The 23,685-nt window shown below is 33.4% G+C and overlaps 2 long non-coding RNA genes across 2 annotated transcripts; both read right to left on the bottom strand.

The window, feature by feature from the left end:
• Nucleotides 1-549: 549 nt before the first annotated feature.
• Nucleotides 550-2,074, bottom strand: LOC105162293 (uncharacterized). The gene is made up of 2 exons (XR_016065500.1): nt 869-2,074; nt 550-789 (listed from the first exon to the last, which is right to left on the bottom strand). It is a non-coding gene; the product is annotated as an uncharacterized LOC105162293 (long non-coding RNA).
• Nucleotides 2,075-17,420: 15,346 nt separating this feature from the next.
• On the bottom strand, nt 17,421-18,343 carry LOC110012014 (uncharacterized). Its single transcript, XR_002287157.2, has 2 exons — nt 17,952-18,343; nt 17,421-17,847 (listed from the first exon to the last, which is right to left on the bottom strand). It is a non-coding gene; the product is annotated as an uncharacterized LOC110012014 (long non-coding RNA).
• Nucleotides 18,344-23,685: the final 5,342 nt, after the last annotated feature.

Consider the following 23,685-nt stretch of genomic DNA (forward strand, 5'->3'; position numbering starts at 1 on the left):
TCTGTTATTTTTGCCGGGGTTTCGTCATTTTATTTAAGTTGGTGTAGAACATGTGTCAATGATCACATTCGTGCAGATGCTAGAGAGCTTGAAGTTCGTGGAAATCCAATGCAAGTACAGCTCCAACAATGCTACCGCGTATTGTGAGATGCATACAGGAGTCGCATACACTTGGTGGATTTTCATTTTTAATTTTTATTATATATTTCATTTAATTATATACACATTAATATATAAAATCTTTCATTGAATGATAATAAATTACAAAATCATTGTACATAAAGTGTTCATATATTAAATGAAATAAAAGATCTAATAGAAGTTGGAATAAAAAATTCGATTGATATTTTTGTGTGACATATATTGGAACAAAGAATATTAGCTTTGATATTGTAATTGTAAAATTTCCATATATGATAAATGCAGTACAAGTGAACACTACAACAATAGCAGAAAACTGTGCGAACTTCTTCAGCCGATTTGCTTGTGGCTGATGGTGGAACAAATTTCAGGTCCGATTTAAGATTTACTGATGAAATTGAAGCTATATAATCAAAATCCCATCTTCTATTCCTTCTTACAAACATAAATCTAACATAAGATCATGAAACCAGTATAATTCCAACCTGTGGGATAGAATATCAGAGGCCCATACTAAATGCTAATGGGGATCATGGGAAAATATTAGTAAATAGGAAGCAACACGATTCACAACTTAAAATTTCATATGCAACTTCAATACCTAACAAAGTAATGTCATCCTTGTTCTTGAGATGAGAATCCTTGCACCTGAAAATATGAACTACTTACTTTATTTGCCTTCTATTGCTAGTAAATAAAGAATTAAAGATCTTCAGCAAAAACATACCAGTGCTTATCATAATCTTCCAATTCCAAAGAATTAAGCTCAAATGTTTCCAGCAAAGTGATGGCATGAAATGGCGCACGAGTTGCATCATCAGGAAGTTTCGCATTCATGAAAACACACAACTTATACCGTATTCCGCACAACATAGCGGTCTTCATAAAGATAGTCAACCTGCTTGAATTGTATCCACACAACTCCAAACAAAAGAGCGAGTATATCCACACAACTTCGATATTTCTACACAATATCTCCCACTTTCTACTTCTCATAATTCCTCCAATAATAAAAATAACTAGTGTAGACACCCACACTATTAGAGTTGGAATTAGATATGCATGCACAATAAACAATATTTTTACATACATTCTCCACTCTCTACTTCTCATAACTACTCCAATAATAGGAATAAAAAGTGTAGTTATCTAAACAGATGAAATGTTATATCTTTGATATTTTAAATGCATTCCCTGATCGATCTTTGTACTATACTTAACAATAAATACATAATTTAGTGGATTAACTGTAATTTTCATCCATAACTAATGCTTGTTCTAAACATCAGCCAAATATTCACACATATAAGCGAATAAAGAGAAGAAAAAAAAATTGACACATATAATTTGGTTGTAAAAGAAACTTCAAAACCAAACGTAATTTAGCCAGAAATCACAAACCCACCTTGTTTATCCATCATTGGAACTGCTGCTGCAGGCGCCGCACCTCTGTAAGTGTTTGTAATAAGAGTGGGTTTGCCGATACCTTCCATTCCGCAGATAGAAATCACCCGATCTGAAATTTCATCGCCTCTCACAAGCGATTCCAGCAGATCTGTATCCTCCTCCATTCCAATGAAATGCTTTTCTACCTCACATCGGCACGTCTTGTTCGAAGAATCAGTATCACCTACGGATGTGGATGAGTTTTCTCCTTTAATTACAGAGCGCAGCTGTCTGGGCAGGCCAACCATGCGAGATCTGCAGCGATGAACAACTGCTCTTCAGATCGCTCACCGCCGCCCACCGGCTTCATGTTTATAGGTATATGCGCTCACCATTCACACTTTAATAGGCGCGAGCTGCCTTTAATTCTGGTGAGAATTTTTAGGCAAAAATCAAGTGAAGATAGGCAATGAGAGGGGCTGAATTGGCCCCATCCAGGAGCGAAATAACCCAATTAAAAATATGGACTGTTTATAGTGTTGGATGCAATTTTTGGTTAACTAATTGAAAACCAACTAAACTGAAAAATTATTTTTTATAGAATACCAAATCGAAAATTCGATTCGGTTTCGATTTTTTTAAAAAAAATATATTATTCGATTCGATTTTAATTTTTTATGCCGGCTAACCGAACGAAATACTAGATTTTAAAAATATAATATTAAATATATTATATGTGAAGATAAATTAGATATATTAATATTAAATATCTTAATATAAGTATTATGATAAAAACAATAATAATAATTTTATAGTTAATACATACTTAATTATTATAATTATTAATAATTTATAACAAATAAATTAATATTATATTTCTTTATAATTTTCAATTAATTCGATACAAAATTTAAACAGAACCAAAATAAGTCTAATTTTTTATTGAACCAAACTACACATTTCGATTCGATAAATGGTGTACCGAAATTTCAATTATTTTGGTTTTTACCGAATGAAATTGAATATTTCAGTTTGGTACTCACTACACCCTTTTGGCCTACTGACATTTAAAAACTTTCGGTTCAGTTAATCGAATTGAACATCGCTACGATCTACATTCAAGTGAATAAATTTAAAAAACTTAAGACACCATAACATTATTAATGTAATTCTTTAACCATGTATATTTTTAAATGATAAATAATCAAATAATTAGTTATATATATAAATATATTATCATGCTGGTATATTTTTCAATATCTTGATAGGCAATATTGTTAAAACTTGAAGTGATAAAATTGAATTTTAAATTTTATAATATCATATTAAATTGCTATTAGATATGTAGATTTGATATTTTCATAAAATTATTCTGTAAATGGTATAATAAATAATGTAATTTTTAAAAAATTCTATCGAAAAAGAGTTCTTTGTGAATTTATCTGAATAATTCTAAATTTATTGATAAAATTATAAAAAGAATGAAAATAAAAAGAATAATTTAACTAGTATGATTTTGCCAAAAAAATGAATTTAGAAAATCAAGTTTTGGTCTGGTTTAGAGACTCATAGGTCTTAAGTCAACTTTAATGAATTAAGTAGGGTTTGAAAACAGAATAGTTCTTTTAGACCTTTATTGATCTGAACCTGAATAGGATCTTAGCCTACTTATTGAGAGGCTTACTCTGATCAAACTAATGGTATAATCTGTTTTGCAATAAATTTTCACATCAACTATTTGCAATGTGGTTTGAAAAGAGTGGCTACATATGTATAAAATATTACAAATCTATTATAAAATGAAACGTATTTTCGTAAGGGTTAAATATATTTTTCACCGTGAAGTACATTTATCCTCCTAAATAATAAAATATAATAAAATATTCTCTCATGACATGAACCAAATTTTTTATGAGGGAAAATGCTCTTATTTTTTATACCCTTAAATATATCTAGTACGATCATTCTCCTAAAATATAATTTGAATTATTATAAAAAAATTAAATTTAAAATTAATATATCCAAAATATATTATTTTTTTAATGAGAATAGAATCTGTATAAAGTTTATATTTACAATCCTTACATTTTTTACATAACTATTCAAAATTTTATATAATTTTTGTTTGTATTGTTATATATACAATTTTTTTAATATTACATTGAACATATATATATGTATGTATTTTTAGCATAAATGATTTACTTTGTAAAATATATTTGCATAAATTGAGTTTGTAATATCTTTTTGTATTACATAATTTATAAAAAGCTATGCATTTTAAAAATTATTTTTATATAAAATATGAGTAAATTTTTAAATTAATAAAATTAGTTTTAGGGGAATTTGTTTTGAATAAAATATACTTCAAGAAGTAAAAAGTATATAGGGGAGTGAGAAGAGCATTTTTGTCCTATCAATGATAAATTATTTTGCCCGGGAAGCTTTGGTTATCTTTCATACATTTAAAGGCGTAAATGTGACTACATATGCATAAGTTCAAGAATACAAAATATATTACCTTAAAACTATCACAAAACATCTAATCAAACACATTCTCATTTTGTCACGTCTTTTCGTATAAAACTATCACAACGTACCCTAATCCAACCCTTTTTCACTATCATCTCTTTTTGTAAGGAAACTTGTAGTAAAACATCATAATCCAGATACATTTTTATTTTTCAAACACAACACAATAGAAAAATAAAAATACAATTGAAAACTAAGAATGAAAACAAAAGCAAACAAGATCACCAATTTACTTGTCTTGCAAATTGAAGACTCTTCTTCTCTTCTCATATGTTTGTCCACAACATGCATAAATCCTTCTTTTGCTTTTGATAAACATAGATATCGCATCGAATCATGAAGTCGTCATAATTTTAACTTGTCGTAGATGGAAATTTTCATTCATTTTCACTTGAACTATACACTTATTTATTATCTCAAATAAAGAACGACCCACTACATCTCTCGTATATATAGTTTCTCCTTTTCCTCTTCCTCCAATGGAATCAATCCAGCTTCAACAATCCATATCATATTATAGTTTCTCTATCTTTGTAACATCTTAACTACAAAAAACATGGTTTGACATGTAGCATCAACCAACTTGTCTTGCAAATTGAAAGCTCCTCTTCTCTTCCTGTATGTCTATTCACAACCTGCAAAAATTCTTCGTTTTTCCTTTTGACAAATAAAAATCTCGCATTAGATCATGAACCTGGCATAATTTTAATGTGCTATATATATGTACTTTGCTTTTTTTTTTTTTTTATCTATTTTCACTCGAACCATATATTTATTTGCTAGCTCAAACAAATGACTTGTGACATCTCTTATACATAGTTTCTCCTCTTCCTCTATCTTCAGATGATATAAATCATCTGCGATCCATATCATATTACACCTCTTTTGTCTTTGTAACGTCTTAACTACAAAAAACATGACTTCAAACGTATCACCAACATACTATTTCGTAAATTTAAGACTCCTCTTCGCTTCATGTATGTCCACAACCTGTAGAAATTGTTCTTCTTTTCCTTTTGACAAACAAAGATCTAGCATCAGATCATGAAGTCGACATAATTTTAACATGCTATATATATATATATCTTTTATCCATTTTTACTTGAACCGTACACCTATTTGCTAGCCTAAACAAATAACGAGCCACGGCATCTCCCATATAGAGTTTCTGTATGTCCACAACTTGTAGAATTTCTTCTTCTTTTCCTTTTGACAAACAAAGATCTCGCATATGATCATGAAGTCGGCATAATTTGAGCGTGCTACGTATATACTTTACTTCCATTTTCACTTGAACCATACACCTATTTTCTAAACAAATAATGACCCGCAACATCTCTGATTTAGAGTTTCTCCTCTTCCTCTATCTTCAGAGATATGAATCCCTCCGCAATCCACATCAAATTACAACTCTTTTTTTTTTTTAACACCCAAAGGTGGGGGAAGCTTTTCGGCGTCCCCGTCCCTTCTTCATTGATTCGCCTTGTTCGAATTCTTGGACCACAAGAGTTGCTCCTTTGTTTCATCACTCGATTTTTCTCCTCTGAATTCTTGAACAGGTAATCTGGTTGCTCGTTCATAGGGAATTGATTTCTTGGCAGTCTGGTCGGAGTGGCCAGCTGCTGTAACAGCTGCTCTGCGGATTCTTTATCAACTGGGTTGCAATTGGTCAAGCAGATCGGGCCGCGAATCTTCCAAGGCCTCTGGCATTGCGATCCATAATCTCTCCCTCTTCTGAATTTTGATCATCTTCTGAATTCTTTGAACTCTGATCCTCATCTGAATTCTGTTCGAGTAGCATGATAGCATTTTCCACATGTGTCCAATTTCCATCAGCCACTTTATACTCCAAATTCTCATCCCCCATTTTATCATTATCACAGGTAGTGTCAGCAACATCAACAGAGACAACATTTTCATTCACGCTAATCATGGAGTCAGTTCTGTGTTCAGTGTGGTACCTGATGTCCTTTGCAGACTGAAGTTGTTCTGGCTGGTCGGCTGGTCCATCATCTTTGAGCTCTCACTAATTTTTTGTACTGCTGCTTTGCCCCGCTCCACCTCAACAGCAACCTTCTTTCCACGATTGCTCGATTTCTGAGGAGGTGGTTTGGGAGCATCGCCTTTCGAATAACATTCTGAGTCACGATGCCCCACATGTTTGCATAAGGAGCAGTAGTGTGGAATTTGTTCGTATTCAATACGCTTCACAATAATATCCCCACAAATCTGAATTTGAAACTCTTCAAGGTGTGGTTTGAGAAGGTCTAATTTGATGCATGCCCGTGCCTTGGAGAACTTGGATTGACTGAGTGTAGCATCGTCAATCTGCAGAGGGGTTCCAATCATGCTAGCCACTGTGAACAAGACTTTCTTGCGGAACAAATGTGCTGGCAGCTCCGGAAAACTAACCCAAACTGGTACAATTGATGACTCCTGAGACGGCGTGAAAGTAGGAGTCCACTTGAAGACACGCATTGGGTACCCCTGAATATACCAAATACGGCGAAGCCACAGGCGAGAGTAATCTGCTTCACAAGATAGGGAAATTAAGACATGTCTGTTGTTCAGCATAATGACCGTAAAATTGTTTTTTATGTCAGTTCCAGCTATCAGTTTGTGCAGGATGCTGTACGAGGGTGCTCCATGCGAAAATTTTCCGACGAGTGCGAATCTGAATGGAGCTGCAAGAACTTCGATCTCAGCATCTATGAACAGCAGTGTTGGACCTTTCTCGCCAGTCAAAATCGTACCGATAGCGGGCGGTGGCGAGTCCGCAAGGAAGTATTTGTGAGGTGCCGTTTTTGCGATTTTCGAGGCCCATGATGGCGCAACAACTTCACCGAATGTTTTCTTCGAAAGGTTCAGCGTCGGAATGGAAGAAGCTGGCTGCTGAAATTGCCGGGTTGACTGAGTTAGCCGAGTCAACTTGGTCAACGGGTCAAACTCGGTCAACGGCGGGTCAAGCTCGCCGGCTACCGATGGAGGAGCTTCTGGCCGATCTCCGATGACCGTTTTTGACCGGACGGTTGGCTGCGCCATGTCGAGGCGAGGCCAATGGTGGTGCTCCGCCAGTGAACCGACGGCGGGCGGCGGCAGGGGGATGGTGGTTTGAAGCTCGGTGACGGCGCACAGACGAAAGTTGTGAGATCTCTTCACACCAGTGATGGAATTGGGTGAGACTAGTCTAAAACGACTCGCAATGAGAAGGGGGTTCGAACGCTGGTGGTCCGCGATCGTGGGTCGCCGTGACGACGGCGAATCGACGGCGTAGGCTAGCGGCGATCGAGGTGTGAGCTCATTATCATGCGTGGATGAAACATGAAATTGTTTGAGGGGAATTGTAGTACTCATCAAGGCGATCAAAATGGTATATGACACGGCCGGTAACTCGCCGGGAAATGGCCGGATTTTTAGAGAGAAGTTGACGGCGACAAGAGGGCGAACACGGAGCGATTCAGGCCACTTTGGCGGGCGCGTACGACTGCGTCCGGCATCCGTTCAGTGCATCCACATTATTACTATTGGAGATAACTCTGCATACCCAATGAACAAATGCAGGGTTATTCCTTGATTAACAATTGGACCGGACACCAACACAAGTTGATTAATCCAGTGAGAAAAAAAGATTTGTTATACCTCAAAAAAAAAAAAAAAAACAAAAACAAAAATTGTTACACTTCGACCCTCTCTAATGGATAAGAAATTATATTTTTACATTTTTTTTAGAATTTTTTTTATCATTAATATATTCCTGTTTACTAGAATTTGAACGAAAAATATATAATAATAAAAAAATCAAAATTAATTATATTTAGATATTATTTAAAAATACGAAATTATAATTTTTCTAAAAAAAAATCAAAATTACACTTATATGCTCAGCAAAAAATTTGAGTTTACAACTAATCTACTTTTATTAGGGTTTGAACGAAAATTGTTGACATTAAACATTCTCATTTTTTATACTTGAAAAGGGATAAATGTAATATATATAAAACATCAAATAGTGTAACTATAATAAATTTTATTTTTGAATTATAGTCATTGCATATAAAGTAATTAGCGAATCACAGATGAAAATATTTATTTATCTTTTGTGCGTTTTTTTAACGTTTCTATATATAGGTGGGGTAACATTATAGTTGCATCTATTTATTGAAAATATTTGGTTCATGCATTTCATCTAATGTTTCAAAAAATGATACAACGGTCTCCGCCTCGCCCCATATGTAGAAGTAAAAACGGAAGTGCATAAAAATGACTAGTTTTCTATAAACTGCTATCTTTTATCCAATCAGTATAATTTGGGAATAATATTTTATTAAAATTATACTCTTTTGACTTTATATATATATATATATTATATTTATTCTCTAATGAGTATTAAAAGTATTACTAGGAAAAAATAAATAAGGGGTAAAATTAAAAATTTATCTTTTTTTTTTTGCGGTTAATATTGATATTTTTTGTTCAAATCCGAATAAAATACAGTCAAGTTTTAATAGAGAATTCTTGGGTGGGGGTGCGGAGTTAGGTGTAATTTTAAATACTTTTCCCAAGAGAATGTATAACTTCGTATTTTTTTAAAGGAGAGTATAAGTTTAATTAATCCAAATATTTATATAAATCTTTAGGTTTACCCCTCATTCAACTTTCATATAATCTTTTGATAAAGATATTTTTACAATATTTTTGTATTTGTTGTACTGCCACGCAATAAAATATTATTCTCAAATTATTGCTATTAGATACCAAGTAGATGTTAATGAAAGAAAAAAATTGCTATATTATCAATAATTTACGAATTGAAAATAAGGCATAAAATTAGAAGTTTATATTAAAAAATATTATATTAGCATTTTTTATTTAAATTCTAACAGAAATAATAGAGTTGTAAATGGAGGAATCCGGGAAGACGTGCAAGTAATGACAAGTGTTTTTTTTTTTTTTTTTGGGAAAAGTATAATTTTATATTTGTAAAGTAAATTTAAATATAATTGGTCCTTATATTTTAGGTTAAAATAGAAATTACTCTTTATGAAAATTGAAATATGGACAAAACTTTTTAAATCAAAAGAAAAATATATCTAAAAAGAATATTAACATTTAAAAAAAAAAAAATAGAAGAGTCCCTCTTTATCATGCCATTTTTTTCCTTCGTGCAATTTACAACTTATTTTAAAAAAGTATTATATTTCAAACGAAAAGGAAATTGTCGAAAGTGGAAATTGTTTCAAGAATGTTTACACTATGTTTCGATTCATTTTTTGTATTTTTGGAGACAAGATAAAATACACCCAATGTTTGTTTTTGTATTTTTACACCTTATCTGTGTTTTTTTTTCAACTTTCTATATATAATATATATACTCATATATAATATAAAATAAATATGATTTGACGATAAACAGTGATTTTTGTCTCCCAAAAACACAATATTAAACATACAATATTTATATACATATCATTTATTTTTACCATACTCTATCTCTAAAATATAAAACAAAATACTCAAAGTACAAATTCAAACACTACTTTTAGGATCTCGAGAAGGCTGGAATTAATTATTTGATTAAATAATTACACTCTTGTATTCAAACAATGTCCATCAAATACAATACAATTTTTATTTCTCATTGTGTTTGGTGATCTCGAAATCCTAAACTAAATTTAATAGTTTTACGTACAAAATAATGGTATCCAATGAACTCATTGATAGTAAAATTGAGATTTTCCAATAAAAAAAGTTATAAGTTGGAATATTATGTAAATGTTTCATTTTATAACATTTTTTACTTTTTTATCTCATTTAAATTTTATTTAAATTATTATTCTATCGAATCAATCTTTATTTAAATATATTTTATGATGTAAGAAATATATAACTCAAGCATAAATTAATAAGAAAGATACATTATGTTTGGATTAATGTTTTGGGTGTTTTTGTTTTGGTGTTTTTGGAGATAGAGAGAGAAAAATAGAGATAAGTTAGTATGTGTTTTGAGATAGATGGTATGTTTGGATCTGTGTTTTTATATAATATAAAATAGTATAAAATAAATGGTGTAGGTTTGATGTTGGGATTTGGGAGACAGGAGTTACTGTTCATTGTCAAATCATGTCTCTTAATATATATATTTAGTAATATATATATATGTATGTATATAGTATTTTATTTGTTAGTGAAATATAATATATATATTTATGTTAAGTAATTTTTTTCATTGAGGCATTTATTTTTATATTTTAAATAATATTTATAATTTTAATGCATGATTGAATACATTGTAGTATTGTCTCTTAAATGGTTTTGTTAGAGTTTATATTTGGAATAAAAAAATATAATATATAAAATTTAAATAAAAAATTTAGGATTAAGTATGTATTATTGGTATATTGTCCTCAAATTTCAAATTTCTTAAATATTTTATTGAAATAGAAAAAATTATAAGTATAAAATATTTAAATGGTCTAAGTTGAAAAAATTTGTAATCAAGCGTTAAATGCTCTATATAACGTGTTGAAAATACATTCGTTAAAATTTTATATGCGAACAGATAAATTTTAATAGATAATTGAAGTAATAAAAATACGAATTAGGTATATAGTACTGATATATTGTCAGTAGTGTACGGAACTGCTACAGTATTTCTGTTAGGTAGAAAAGTTTTATATTTCTTAACTAAGTAGCATTGAAAGTAAATATCTTTAATATCAATGATTTCATAAGTTAATAATTATTTTTTAGTAGTAATTATTGCTTACATTTCACATATATTATATATTAAATAATATATAATACATATAATGCAAATAATTTAAAAAAAAAATAATTAAGTCTTAGTTGCTTTGGTGTTGAATAGATTTGTGTAGATTAAATCGGTGCGGTGAAAATAATTTCATGGGCGTTTATATTCGTGGTAAAAATATTTGCTTGATAAATCGAACAACAACCACTTTGCATTACGCATGCAGTAAAGATATATTGCCCAATATTTTTGAATTTTTTTTTACAAATATTGTTTGTCATGTAAAGAACGATGTGTTGAGTAAAAAATACTTAAATAATTAAAGGTCAGTGAATTAGTATCGATTAGTTAAAAACAGAATAGAGGAAATATTTTACTTGTACCATATAAAGCTGTCATATTTTTAGGGAATTGTTCAAATCTTAAAACACATCGGCACGATATATAAGAAACGAATGCGTTTGACAATGACAAACTGCTCGAGTACTTGTTCCAGCTTTACTAATTAAATCAACATTTGACGTAGAGTTTTCATATTCGACCATTGTAATTCTAAGGACCGTCACGCCGCCGTGGTGGGAGTCCCTGTAGTCGGCGTGAGCGTGCTGTGCTGTTGCTCTCACTGTACGACTGGGCACCCCGATCCTGCTGCACGCCAAATCGACGAATATAATCAGTCCACGATCCAATTTCCCCCACTTTTGAACCCATGTCAAGACTGGGCCGTGCGGCTATCGGGGTACTGTGTGGCACCAGTGGGGCAACATCGCCACGAGCTACATGTTCCACTGCATCCCAACTGGCAATGCGTGTATGCGTCTGTGCCGATGGGGCAGTAGAATCCGATATGACAATTGGTGCATGATGGCCTCCTCTCACCGGAATACGCACGGTGTGACTGCTCTCGCTGTCTGGTGCATCGCCGTGGGCCTCAGCAGGAACATCTGGCAACATCAGCGGGCCCCAAACCTCTAGCATACTGGGATAATATGGCTCTGGATAACGATAGTACCGTCTAGCCAATGGAAAGTGCTGCAAAAAGGTCAAATGAAAGGTGTTTGTGCGTTGTAAAATAATGTATGTAATTTGAAATGACAATTGTTAAATGGATCTCATTACATTTGAAATAACATGACGTACCTGTGACGTGTGTGGTCGTACCTCGGAGGGAAACACCATAACAAATGTTTCAATATCATAAAAAACCCCTGTTAGCTGAGTTATGCCGTGGAACTGGTGAAATCGATTTTTAAACTCATAGAACTTAGCACGGACTTGCTCTCGTGTGTAGGGGTATCGAAAATGTCTTCGTAATGCACGTGCCCAATGACCCATTTGTGTCTCGGCACGTGCATCGTCTCTCATGGGCGTTCTGGTGTTGTCGTCTAGTATCATCCACATGAAGCGCTGCTCAACATTTAAAGTCCAGTGATCCTCCTGTGGAAATCTAGCACTCTCTAGATGTCTACGATATGCCATGTCTGCACACAACAATGGTCAGAAATAGTAATGTGCAACGTCGTACCATCTGCACTAGTTGCTAATGTATGAAATGTCATTATTGCTTGGATTAATACATCACCAATTTTATTCAATTCAACAAAAAGCGCACATCATCCTACACTTGATTCCTACTAAATGATCCTATAGCGTTCGACCGATAGGCAGAGTGAATATCAGCAAAAGGTTTAAATAGTTTAGATATGAATCAACATTTGTTCCATCATTGTGGGTTATTTGGATGGTGAGCTGCCCACATTTGTAGCGCTATGTTATCTCGGAGGGTGCGTTGAGCTTCTAACTCAGAAGTGGTTGGATGTCCCCTATGGTAAAATGAATCCATGTTAGGAGAAGTGTCTTCATCCGGTTCGTTGAATATGATGTCATCGTTGCTATATCTTCGGATGAAGTTATGAAGTGTGCAACATGCAATTACGATATCGACCTGGTGGTTTTGAAGGTAACTCGGCATCCCCCACTGTAATATTGGAAAATATTTCTTCAGTACACCAAAACATCGTTCAATTACATTTCGTAACCTTGAATGTGCATGGTTAAACATGTCCTGTGGGGTCTGATAGCGACGACCTTGTCCCCTCCACTCTTGTAGGTGATACCCTGTCCCTCGATAAGGAGCAAGAAAACATTGGTAGTTTGCGAAACCCGCGTCGACCAAATAATACTTACCTGCGTTGTAAAAAGACATTGTCATAAGGAGAACTGCTAGTACCACCTACTTTCTTTTTAAGAAAGATATTCGATGCAATGTAGCAAATATATTTCATCGTCTCACCGATCGGCGGAAATGAAAAAGTTTGATCTTGTGATACTGCATGGTCCAGGACCCGGGCATCGGCGGCACTTCCTTCCTACCCCGCATAGACATAGGTGAAATTCATATAAAAGTCACATATTGCTAGTACATTCTGTGCAAGGTGACCTTTACGTGACCGGTACCGATTTTGGTCAACTCGAGGGACCCAAGCAGGTACCAACGTCCCATCCATCGCTCCGACACAGTCCTTCATCGAACGCACAATGCACAGTATAGTTACATTAATTACTTAGTATGTGAAATACTAGCTTCCATTAATTACACTATAAACAATGATGTGGAAACTGCTGAAATGTACCTTGAAGTATAGAAATCACGGTTACTTGCCACTCTCGGATGTGTATTCGTAAAATCCAGACGAGTTATTAGCTCTGGCGCCATTACGCACAAAGCAGAAAGCACACAATGGAATCTACGATGAATAGTCTCCAGTGAGTGTTGAAATCGCTCCATATTGTCGCGGTGTCTTTTATGCACGCCGACCGTCTGCATAAAGAGTGCTACCTCCTCGATTGAGGTAACCCTGGACGTCTGACCATGCGGCAGTAACCCTCTAGAAGTTAATGCATCAACCAAAGCATAGAAGCATGGCTTGGTCATGCGAATATTGTCAAAAAAACGTCCTTGGTGTGGGGTTGTCACTATCTCAGCAACCCACTCTGCTCCCTGCAGTGCTGACGTGTTACGTGGCACATTTTTCCTAAACAATTCTGGGCATATTATGTCTCTAAATGCATAAAATTCCTCTGGAACATCAGATTCGTTACTTCCTGGAGTCCTTGGTGTCCCTGGACTGTCACCTGAGGAGTTAGACTCCAAACCTCCACCAACATCCGAGTTGGCCATATATCCAGTCATTGCTGTATTTCTAAATAGAAACATGCAAAAGTAGTGGGTAAGTTCCATACAGTAGACGTCTGATGGATAAGGACATAAAACTAATTAAAATTTTACGAACTTGGTATGATTGTAATCTAAGTAAACCATACTGTCATAAATATGCATAAATTAACCAGTTGTAACACAATATTTTAACCACCGGGCATTACATTCACTTGCCCAACGAATACAACCAGCGGAGTTTATTTTCGTCATTAAGACGTAAGAAGATCGTGCACATGCTGTGACTGCGAAAGCGCTCTAACGCGGTGGTGAATATAATGTCCGGCAGATCCTGAAACTTTGTCAACTCATCTACGCACCGCTCAATCGATTCAGTAGCTTTGCGCCCAGTGCAGTCAATCTTCCCTTGCAGTGACTCATTCAACCTATCCATTGTCTCATACTTCTTAGCGTGCAACTTACTAGTAGCACGTCGGAACCGACGACCGCTTCCAGACGGACCAGCAGACACAGGCGCTGATCCCGGTGAAGAAAAGAATTCTTCCCCGGACGTCATGGGCTGTGATTGAGAGAATGCTGTATCTTCTCACTCGTCTCGTGATCGACGGGTGCCCGAGTGAGTGCCATCCATTTCTTCATCATCTACGTTGTTGCTGTTATGGACGGTTCGGCGTTGCTGAGATGATGAACGAGCGAGCCCACCAGTTGCAGTGTTCCGTGAGAATATTTGAGTGCATAGGTCAAATCATTAAAGGCCACGCTGGACAACTTATTTATAGTCTGGATTTTCCTGCAATCATTCACCGATTGGCAGGACATATTATTAGTTTGTGAAAGAGTACGTTCGTTGCAGGCAAGAGAGCCTTCGTGCACGTTAAGTGAAGACAGAATGAGAGCACAATATTTTTATTACCCGATACAGCTCCTCCAAACGTCTTGCCTCGTCTGTTATGGTATTCAATTCTGGGTCCCACCCCCATCCGGTACCCCTGCTAAGAATGTCGTTCAACAGACGCCAAGCACGACGAAGTCTGTTAAGTTTACCTTTTAACTGTACCGGCGTAAATCGACAACCTTGGCCCGTAATTGAGTTCATTCTGTCGGTTATACGAGCCCACACCGAAGGTGGGAATGTGGAGGATTGGAGTCGGTGTGTGATGAACTCCTCATGCATTAATTCAATGAATACGCGTTCCATTTCCGAGTTCCATACAACTTTATCATACCGAGATGACTGGGAGGAACCAGCGTCGTTTGGGTATTGCATCTTTGTGGTTTTGATTATATATCACAGTGTCGTAAAAAATAAGCACGATATTTAAACAATGCTACAGTTTAAATAATATTTAAAAAAAACATAAAATAAATATTTATATCACATTAAATATAAAGAAATAATTGATTATATATTTTGTATCATATTAAATATAAAGTAATAGCGTCTCTCAAAATATATTTAACTAAAAAGTAATATATAAATTGTATTTTTAATTTCTTTTCCATACTTATGCTTACATTACTGAATCATATTTTATTTCTTTTGTAAAGGTCATATTTATTTTCTGTTTATTAGATTTATTTATATCTAAATAAAGTTTAGTTAAAAGATAAGAATGATTTTTATGATATGTCCGTGCATATTAATTTTTTGATACAAATACGTTACAAATAATGTATTATATTTTGATTATATTAATTGTATCATATTTAAGAACAAACAGAAAATAAATATTTATAGCATATTAAATATAAAGAAATAATTTTGCATACAATTTATATATATTATATGACTTAAATTGAACATATTTTATTTTAAGAAAAAGTGAATGGACAGATTGTATCAATTATAAAATTTTAGTTTTTTTACTAATCGCATATTAATAAAATTAACTAGGTGAATTTTAAATTTTTAGATTACAAATCATAGATATATTGATATAAATACATATAATAGTGATAAACATGCTTAAAGCTCATTCGAATTTCATTAATTTAAACTTTCAAAGTTCATAAAAGATTCAAATCCAACTTAAATGATATGATTTTAGCTCCACTCAATTCATTTACGATCCGTCAAATATAAAGAAAAACAGACAACACCACTAAAAAAAGAAAATAACACAAATTAAGGGGTGCAAGACAATTAAATTTAAAGGAAAACTTCTATCTTTCTCCAAAAGCAGAATCACTATCTTCCCTTCTTGAAAATAGTTTGCATTTTCTTCATACAAATTAATTCTCTCACACTCTTCACTGCCAAAAAGAGTTGTACTTCCACAATCCAAACATGCACATCAAAAGAATTATACGCAGTCCTGAATTATACTTAGCAAATAAACAAATGTCAGCTTCTGTTATTACAACTTTTATATATGTAGCATATATAGCCCAGATGGACAGGGAAAAAGAATATACGCTAGGTTCCATTGTCTGAAAATATGTTAAGTATATATTTAGTAAGCAACTGTTACATCTCATAGAGTGCCCTAAACCAGAAACATAAAAAAGGAAAAGGAAAATAAAGTTGTCTTGAAGCACAAATCATATGAATGTAGCTCACAGAAACAAGAAATAATTAGCAACTTAGCATGGTAGTGCACTGCAAGGGTCATCCCTAGTAAAAGACACATTATATCACTTGAATTCATGTAGATAAACTAACTCCAAAGATGAAAGATAAGGATGGTCTAGACAAGATTGAATTAAAAAAAAGCCAACTACAAAAGTACATATTACCACATATCTGTCTTTACAGAACCAACTCCAGAATAGATCATAACAAATAAAGAACCTAATAATCCAATAGATATGCAAGTTTTATGAGACAACTTTAGCTTAAATAACCACAACACGAACTCCACCTCACGGCTTGGTGAGACATAGCAAACAACATAAAATCAAAATTATTAAAGGGATTGACAAGTACCTTTTTCAATCAACGTACGAATATGATGGTTCACAAGTAGAACACCGACAAAAGTTGAATGCAAGCTACCGTTCCCCGAGTGCAACACTATACGTACTCAATAACCAATACAAGCATTTGTACTTCGAAGTTTAGATGCAGTAGTTTTTTTAGAGAACAATATGAATGCTATATATATAGACAAAATAAGTAACATATATGTTATAGTCTCAAATATGCCAAAAGTGACATTGTTGCCATGTGAAGCATCCACATACAACTTGCAAATAATACGACTAGTCAATGTAGCAAAAAGAAACACTGCCACAACAGTGCATATCAGTCATGCACTACACACTAAGCTTGAAAGTTAAATAATGAACTGCCATAACGGTCCAATTTCAGTAAACATAATGATAAAGCTGTCACTGAAATGTTAAATCCAAAATAGTAGTAGCAGAAAATTGCAGTGTATAGTCACAATTGATATACACTTCAACAGTTATTGCAATAAATACTCATTACACTGCAACAAAACAGGTATGTATAGTGCACCGACACTATATACTACAACTTGCCCAAATCAATTTCTTAAAATATGTAAAAAAGAATTTCAATGTACAAATCAGTGGTAATTTTTGTCAATAACCGACATATTGTTGAGCAACAGAAATACATTGATACAAGTAGTTCATAATAAAAAAGAAAAATCCTAAATTTAAAGAAAGAATAACAGTGCAGCTGACCGGAGAAAAACATGCACGGCTCTGTTTCAGCAGTCTCATCTCCGACCCTCTTCGCCATTTCCTCACCTCACATAACAAACCCACCTCCAAAACTCATATACTTGAATCAAAGGAAGAGATCAATTTGTAGTCCATAAACTCGCGCGGTAGAAGAGGCGTTGACTCCGGTGGCGGCGGCAACGCGAACGGCGAAAAATTGGGCGTTTTGCTGGAAAAATCACACGAAAATAATTAGATCAAACAACAAAATAGAAAGAAAAAAAAAACGTGTGAAAAAACAAGAAAACAGAAGGAAAATAACATCGGGCAAACCTCTGCGAAACAGAAAAATAAATGAAAGAAGAACAAAGAGAATAAGGAAAAGAAACCGACCAGAAAAACAAAAATGAAAGAAGAAAAAGAAAAGAAAAAGAGAAGAAGAAAAGGAAAGAGAGAAGAAAGAAGAAAGAAGAAAAAAGAAAAGAAAGAGAGAAGAGAAAAGCCGACAGAAAAAAGAGAGAGAAAAGAAGAAGAGAGAAGAAGGAGAAGAAGACGACAAGAAAGAGAGAGAAAAGAAAGGAGAGAGAAAAGAATTAAAAAAGAAATTAAAATACAACTTGCACACCTAGTGGAGGTGTGCAAGTTATATATCCAAACTTAAGGTGGGCCAAAAAAACACAAAAACAAACATAGTGATAGTTTTTTTCTTAGCTAGCTGATTTTTGTTTTTATCTCTCTTTTGTTGACTTTTTACTCCATGGCCGGAGAGGCTATTTATAGGCCCTGTTTAAGAATATTCTCATGGGCTTTTAAGAAACAAGCTATCGTGGTACAATCCTCAACAGTAGTAGTATAATACATTGCAGTTGTTGCAACATCAAATCAAGCCACTTGGCTTAGAAGGATTCTAGAAGACATGGGGGAAAAGCAAGAGAGCCAACAATACGCTAATGTGATAACAAGTCAGCAATTGCCATAACTAAAAATCCGGTGCAACATAATAGGACTAAACAATCGAGATCAATTGTTCATTAAAACACTACGACGTAACTAATTCGAAGAACTACGTGCAAAGATCCAAGTCTCCCGTACACACATTAAGAGAGAGTATTAAAGTTAATGTGTTTTTTAAGTAATATCTTAGATATTTAAAGAAATCTAGAAATATCTTCGAGAATTTTGAGAAATCTTCTACATAGTTCATGGCTGGTTGAGCAAGCCATTAATTATAACCACAAATGTATGATCAAGAACCTTCCACCAACTAGTATAAATAGGCTTGTTATAAAGATGAAATTTGTAGAGAAAAACTATGCAATAAAACTATTAACTATCCTTCTCCAAGCTCTCTAGCTTTCTTGCTCCTCTTTTGTTGATCTACCCAACACCTTCTAATCTAGTCTTGTTTTCCATATTTCGAACGGAATTATTATTTGTTTAGTCTTTTAAATTTGTCTGCTATTAATTTTAGTCCTTTAAATTTACTAGTTTTAGTTTTAGTCTGGTAACTTTCAAAATTGCTTAACTTTAGTTCTTTGACCCAATTTCAGACAATTTTACCCCTACATAGCTTTTCAGAATAATTTTAGTCTATATATATTCATTTATTTTTCATTTCATAGCTAATGCTCGCCTAGAATGGTGTAAGAATTTAGGCTATTGAAAAAATATTTATTTATATTACACTTAGAATATTACAATGAACTATTAGCCTTATCAAAAGGGCAAAAAACTCATAAATTAGACTAAAGGACCAAATTTAAGAAAAATTGATAAAGGACTAAATCTAATATTGCCAAAGAGAAAGGATCAAAATAAATTCAAACCAAAGTTATTGGACGAAAAATTTCTTTTTCTCTATTTCAAACTAATCAACCTAATATTATTTCAATCATCAATTCCCTTTCTTAAAATAAAATACTAATAGAAAGTAATTATGCAAAACTATAAATAGAGTTATCAATCCATGGTATCACCACCTTATACTATTGCCGAAAAAACTCTAAACAGAGTTTTCTCGAATAAATTCATGGTCCACTACCTATTTGCACCGGTTTGCTTCATTTTCTCTCACAACTCATTAACAAAGTTAACTTTTCATAGTATTTTGGAAAACTAGGCGGACTTTTGAACACTGTGGTTGGGGATTCATCCATATCCAGTTTAAATCATTTTCAACCTCATCGGTTCCTCGTTCACCCAAATCGCCAACTGCAACAAGCTTTTGCAAGTCCTGCCATATGGTGTCCACTGCAAGTTTGCAACTAAAGGTTTTTCCGCCAGTTTTAAGAATTCTTGCACCACATTATATATGAGTTTAGCCAATTCCTCGAAACAACTGGTGTTCATCAATCTAACATCCACAAACAATCCTTTCGCAGTATATACTTCAAAAGCCCACTGTGAAATATGATTCTCGATGTCTTTTAATGTCGTACTTGACTTCAAATCAACTGTAGTATAATAAATGCAAATGAATAGACATCATCACTTTGTCGTCTCTCTCCATCTGCAAGAAAGTAAAGGCATTAGTAAAAATTTTCATCACCTATCCAATAAAATACAAATTGTAGAAGAAGACAAAATTCTTTTCACCTTGTCTATTTAAAACTTTTGGATCAAGATATCCGACAGTCATAACCAATTCTTTACTCCGATCTTCTTGCATCATGGTGTCAAAATTAGATAACTTCGTCTCATTATTCTAATAAGAAACAAAAATAGAAAAATTAAATGGTGCATCAAATATAATAAATCATACAGATAAACATCAACTGAAAAACAAACCTCCATCGACAAAACATTATCACACTTGATGTTTCCATGAAGATATTGTCCTGCTAAAGAGTGAATATACTCAATAGCTCTTTCTAGCTTTCTGATTATACTCAACGTGTTATTCCTATCAAGTTTTAACATGCTCAAGAGTATGAATGAAATAACAAAAAATAATTTATAATTAATGTTGTAGAATTCAAAATTTCACTTGCTATATAATTTGTCAACTCTCCTCTAACGGCGTCTTCTAAGACATGCAACCCTACTCTCCTTAAAGCAGTACCCAACCATTCTTATGATATTATAGGGTGGTCAAACCTGGACAACCATTAATCCTTTTTCATTCTGCAACAAATGATACAACTATCACATTGGTGCAATATGCCATTTAAACAACAAAGAGCAATTATTAGAGTTACTAATCATGATTTTCAGGACACAAAATACTACTAGAAAAGAACAATAACCAAACCTTACCACAAATGAATCAATAATAAACAACCCAACTGCAATCCCCACAAGTCAGTACGATTCAACTAAGACATGTGATAAGTTTATGCATATAAAATAGTGGGTAACTTACATTTTTTGTCCCACAAGTGGACCTATTTCCAATTTTGGTCCCACACTCAGGCCGATTCGCACAATGAGTCCCATATGTGGTTTTTTTTTTCAATTTGAGGACCATGGAGGGATTTTTCGTCCAATTGATAACGGCAGCTGCTCTCTCCGTTAGTCAATACAATCAAACTAAGGGTAAATTATATTTTTGGTCCCATAAGTGGACCTGTTTCCAATTTTGGTCACACACAAATGGACAAATTGGCCTGAGTGTGGGACGAAAATTGAAAACAGGTCCACTTACGGGACCAAAACTAGAAACAGGTCCACTTGTGGGATAAAAAATGTAATTTACCCTTATTTTGATTGTATTGACTAACGGAGAGAGTAGTTGTCGTTATCAATTGGACGAAAATCTCTCAATGGTCCTTAAATTGAAAAGAAAAAAATACATATGTGACTCAATGTGCTAATTGACCTGAGTATGTGACCAAAATTGAAAACAAGTTCACTTATGGGACAAAAAATGTAGTTTACCCTAAAATAGCATTAGGGCTTGAAATGTTGAGCATTATTTTCACTAAGGAATCACCTATAACTTGTTTATTCAAAAGGTTAAGATACAGTGAGTTTTACTTACCCTAAACTGATGCTTTTGCATCTCCATCATGTCCCGATCTGCGTCAAGCTTTGCTATCTTAACTACCACGATGACCTGACCCTTGAGTCCATACCTATTGTTATTTGGTATCATACCTTTAAATATTTTTGCAAAACCCCCCTCTCTCAATATATGAATTTTCATTCAAAAAGTTGTCACATATTAATTTCAATAGATTATTGTACAAAAATCAATAGGAGTTGCCATAAAATCTACATAATATGACATTATTTTTTATAAAAATTGAAACATATATATACATGCATAATATATACAAGAGACATTTAATGTGCAATTATTTGAAAGTGAAAGGAAAACCAAAATGTACCCATTTTATTTTTATTTACTATATACCTATAAACACAATTTATCTATAACCAAAAAAAGAAAAAACTCCATTTATTTGAGAATATTGACATTATTTACTCAAACTACCTCTACATTATATACTCCCAAAAATGACAGTATCATTACAAACTATCATTGCTTGTTGATTGTCAAGGGTGGTTTCTATAGGTCTAAATATATTTATGATCTTCTAAGTTAGTCATTTTGGTATTTTAGTCCTTATTTTTCTGAGGTAGAAAATAAGTCTTTATAACTTCTAACTTTTTCACGATTTCGGTCCTTTAGATGTTGGAGTTTGCACGTGCTTTTTAAATTTGGGACTTTTGTTCCTCTAACGCCAATTTCGTCTTTCTGAATTTATTGAAACAAGAAAAATATTACAAATAATTTTTAGATGCAATCAAATATCTTGTTGGTACAAATCTCTATGTGAAACCTCTGATCTTTACTTTAAGAACGCGATCTTTATTTTGGCAACTTCAAAGGTGGAACTTGGTGTTTTAATCTCCTTTGATGTTGAATTGGATCTTTAATAACATTATTTGAGGGTCTTTCAACTTATTTTCGAATTAAACACTATAAACTTGGAGAACTTGACTTAACTCAAGTATCTCCCGGTGACCTTGAAGCTTTGATCTTGCACCGAAATGGATTTCTATCTTAACAATATTAATTCATGGGTCTTCCAACTTTTCTCGATTCAAATGTTGACTTTGGATGATTTCCATGATGAACGCCTTGATTTTACTTTGAACGTCGTAAATCTTTCTTGATTTGTGCTTGAGAGGATTTTAGGACTTCTTGAATGCTCCCTTGCTTCTGTCTTCGATTGTCTCTTCAATTCTGTCTTATGCCTTGAGTTGTATCTTTAGTTGTTGAAGAAACACCCCTATTTATTGTTATAGGATGGAAAACTTTTCATATTTACTTAATGATGTGGCGCGATATGACAGGTCCTTTATAATTTGTTTCTTTAGTCCCAAGATGTGATATAAAATTACCAAATCGTTGGTATTGGCTTCCTTGTTGGCAAGCAAAGATTTAAATTGCCTTCAATACTTCAATTCCATACATGACAATATTTGCTTTTATTCATCAATCAATATTTGATTTTATAAAAAACATAAAATTGATGATAAAATTTATTGTGCATGTCAATATATAATTGGTAATAAATTTTGCATGCCTATAAATGCACCCTCGAGACTTGTTCACGAGTTGTAGCAAAGCAGAGGAGTGAACATGTCCCGAGATTATTTCTTCTCATGAGATTTTAACTCCTCCACTTTGTATTTCTTCTTCTTCCTCCTTTTTTTTTTGGACATGTGATTGAAATTGAAAAATAAATTTCTAGCTATCTATGTAGTCTATTGAGAGAATCAAGTCATAATGTAGTTCTCTATATTTGAAAATTTGTACATAGTTTATACTCGTATCAAGGAGCCTTTAATTTGAATTTGTAAATAGTTTATAATCGTATCAAAGAGTTCTCATTTAAATTTGATAGATAGTTTATACTCATATAAAAAAGCCTTCAATTTGAATTCATAAACAATTTAAACTTATATCGGGAACATGATAGGTGGTTTCCTAGACCTTTTAACTTCAGACCGGTTGCAAATACCCCAAGGGACGATAATGATGCATGAGTGAGTTCACTGTTGATTCTTCTACTAGAACATGGAACTTGGATCTTCGGGAGTCTTTTTTTGACGGAGG

The sequence above is a fragment of the Sesamum indicum genome, linkage group LG5 (assembly GCF_026168435.1).
Source record: "Sesamum indicum cultivar Baizhima isolate 11 linkage group LG5, ASM2616843v1, whole genome shotgun sequence".
Lineage (NCBI taxonomy): Eukaryota > Viridiplantae > Streptophyta > Magnoliopsida > Lamiales > Pedaliaceae > Sesamum > Sesamum indicum.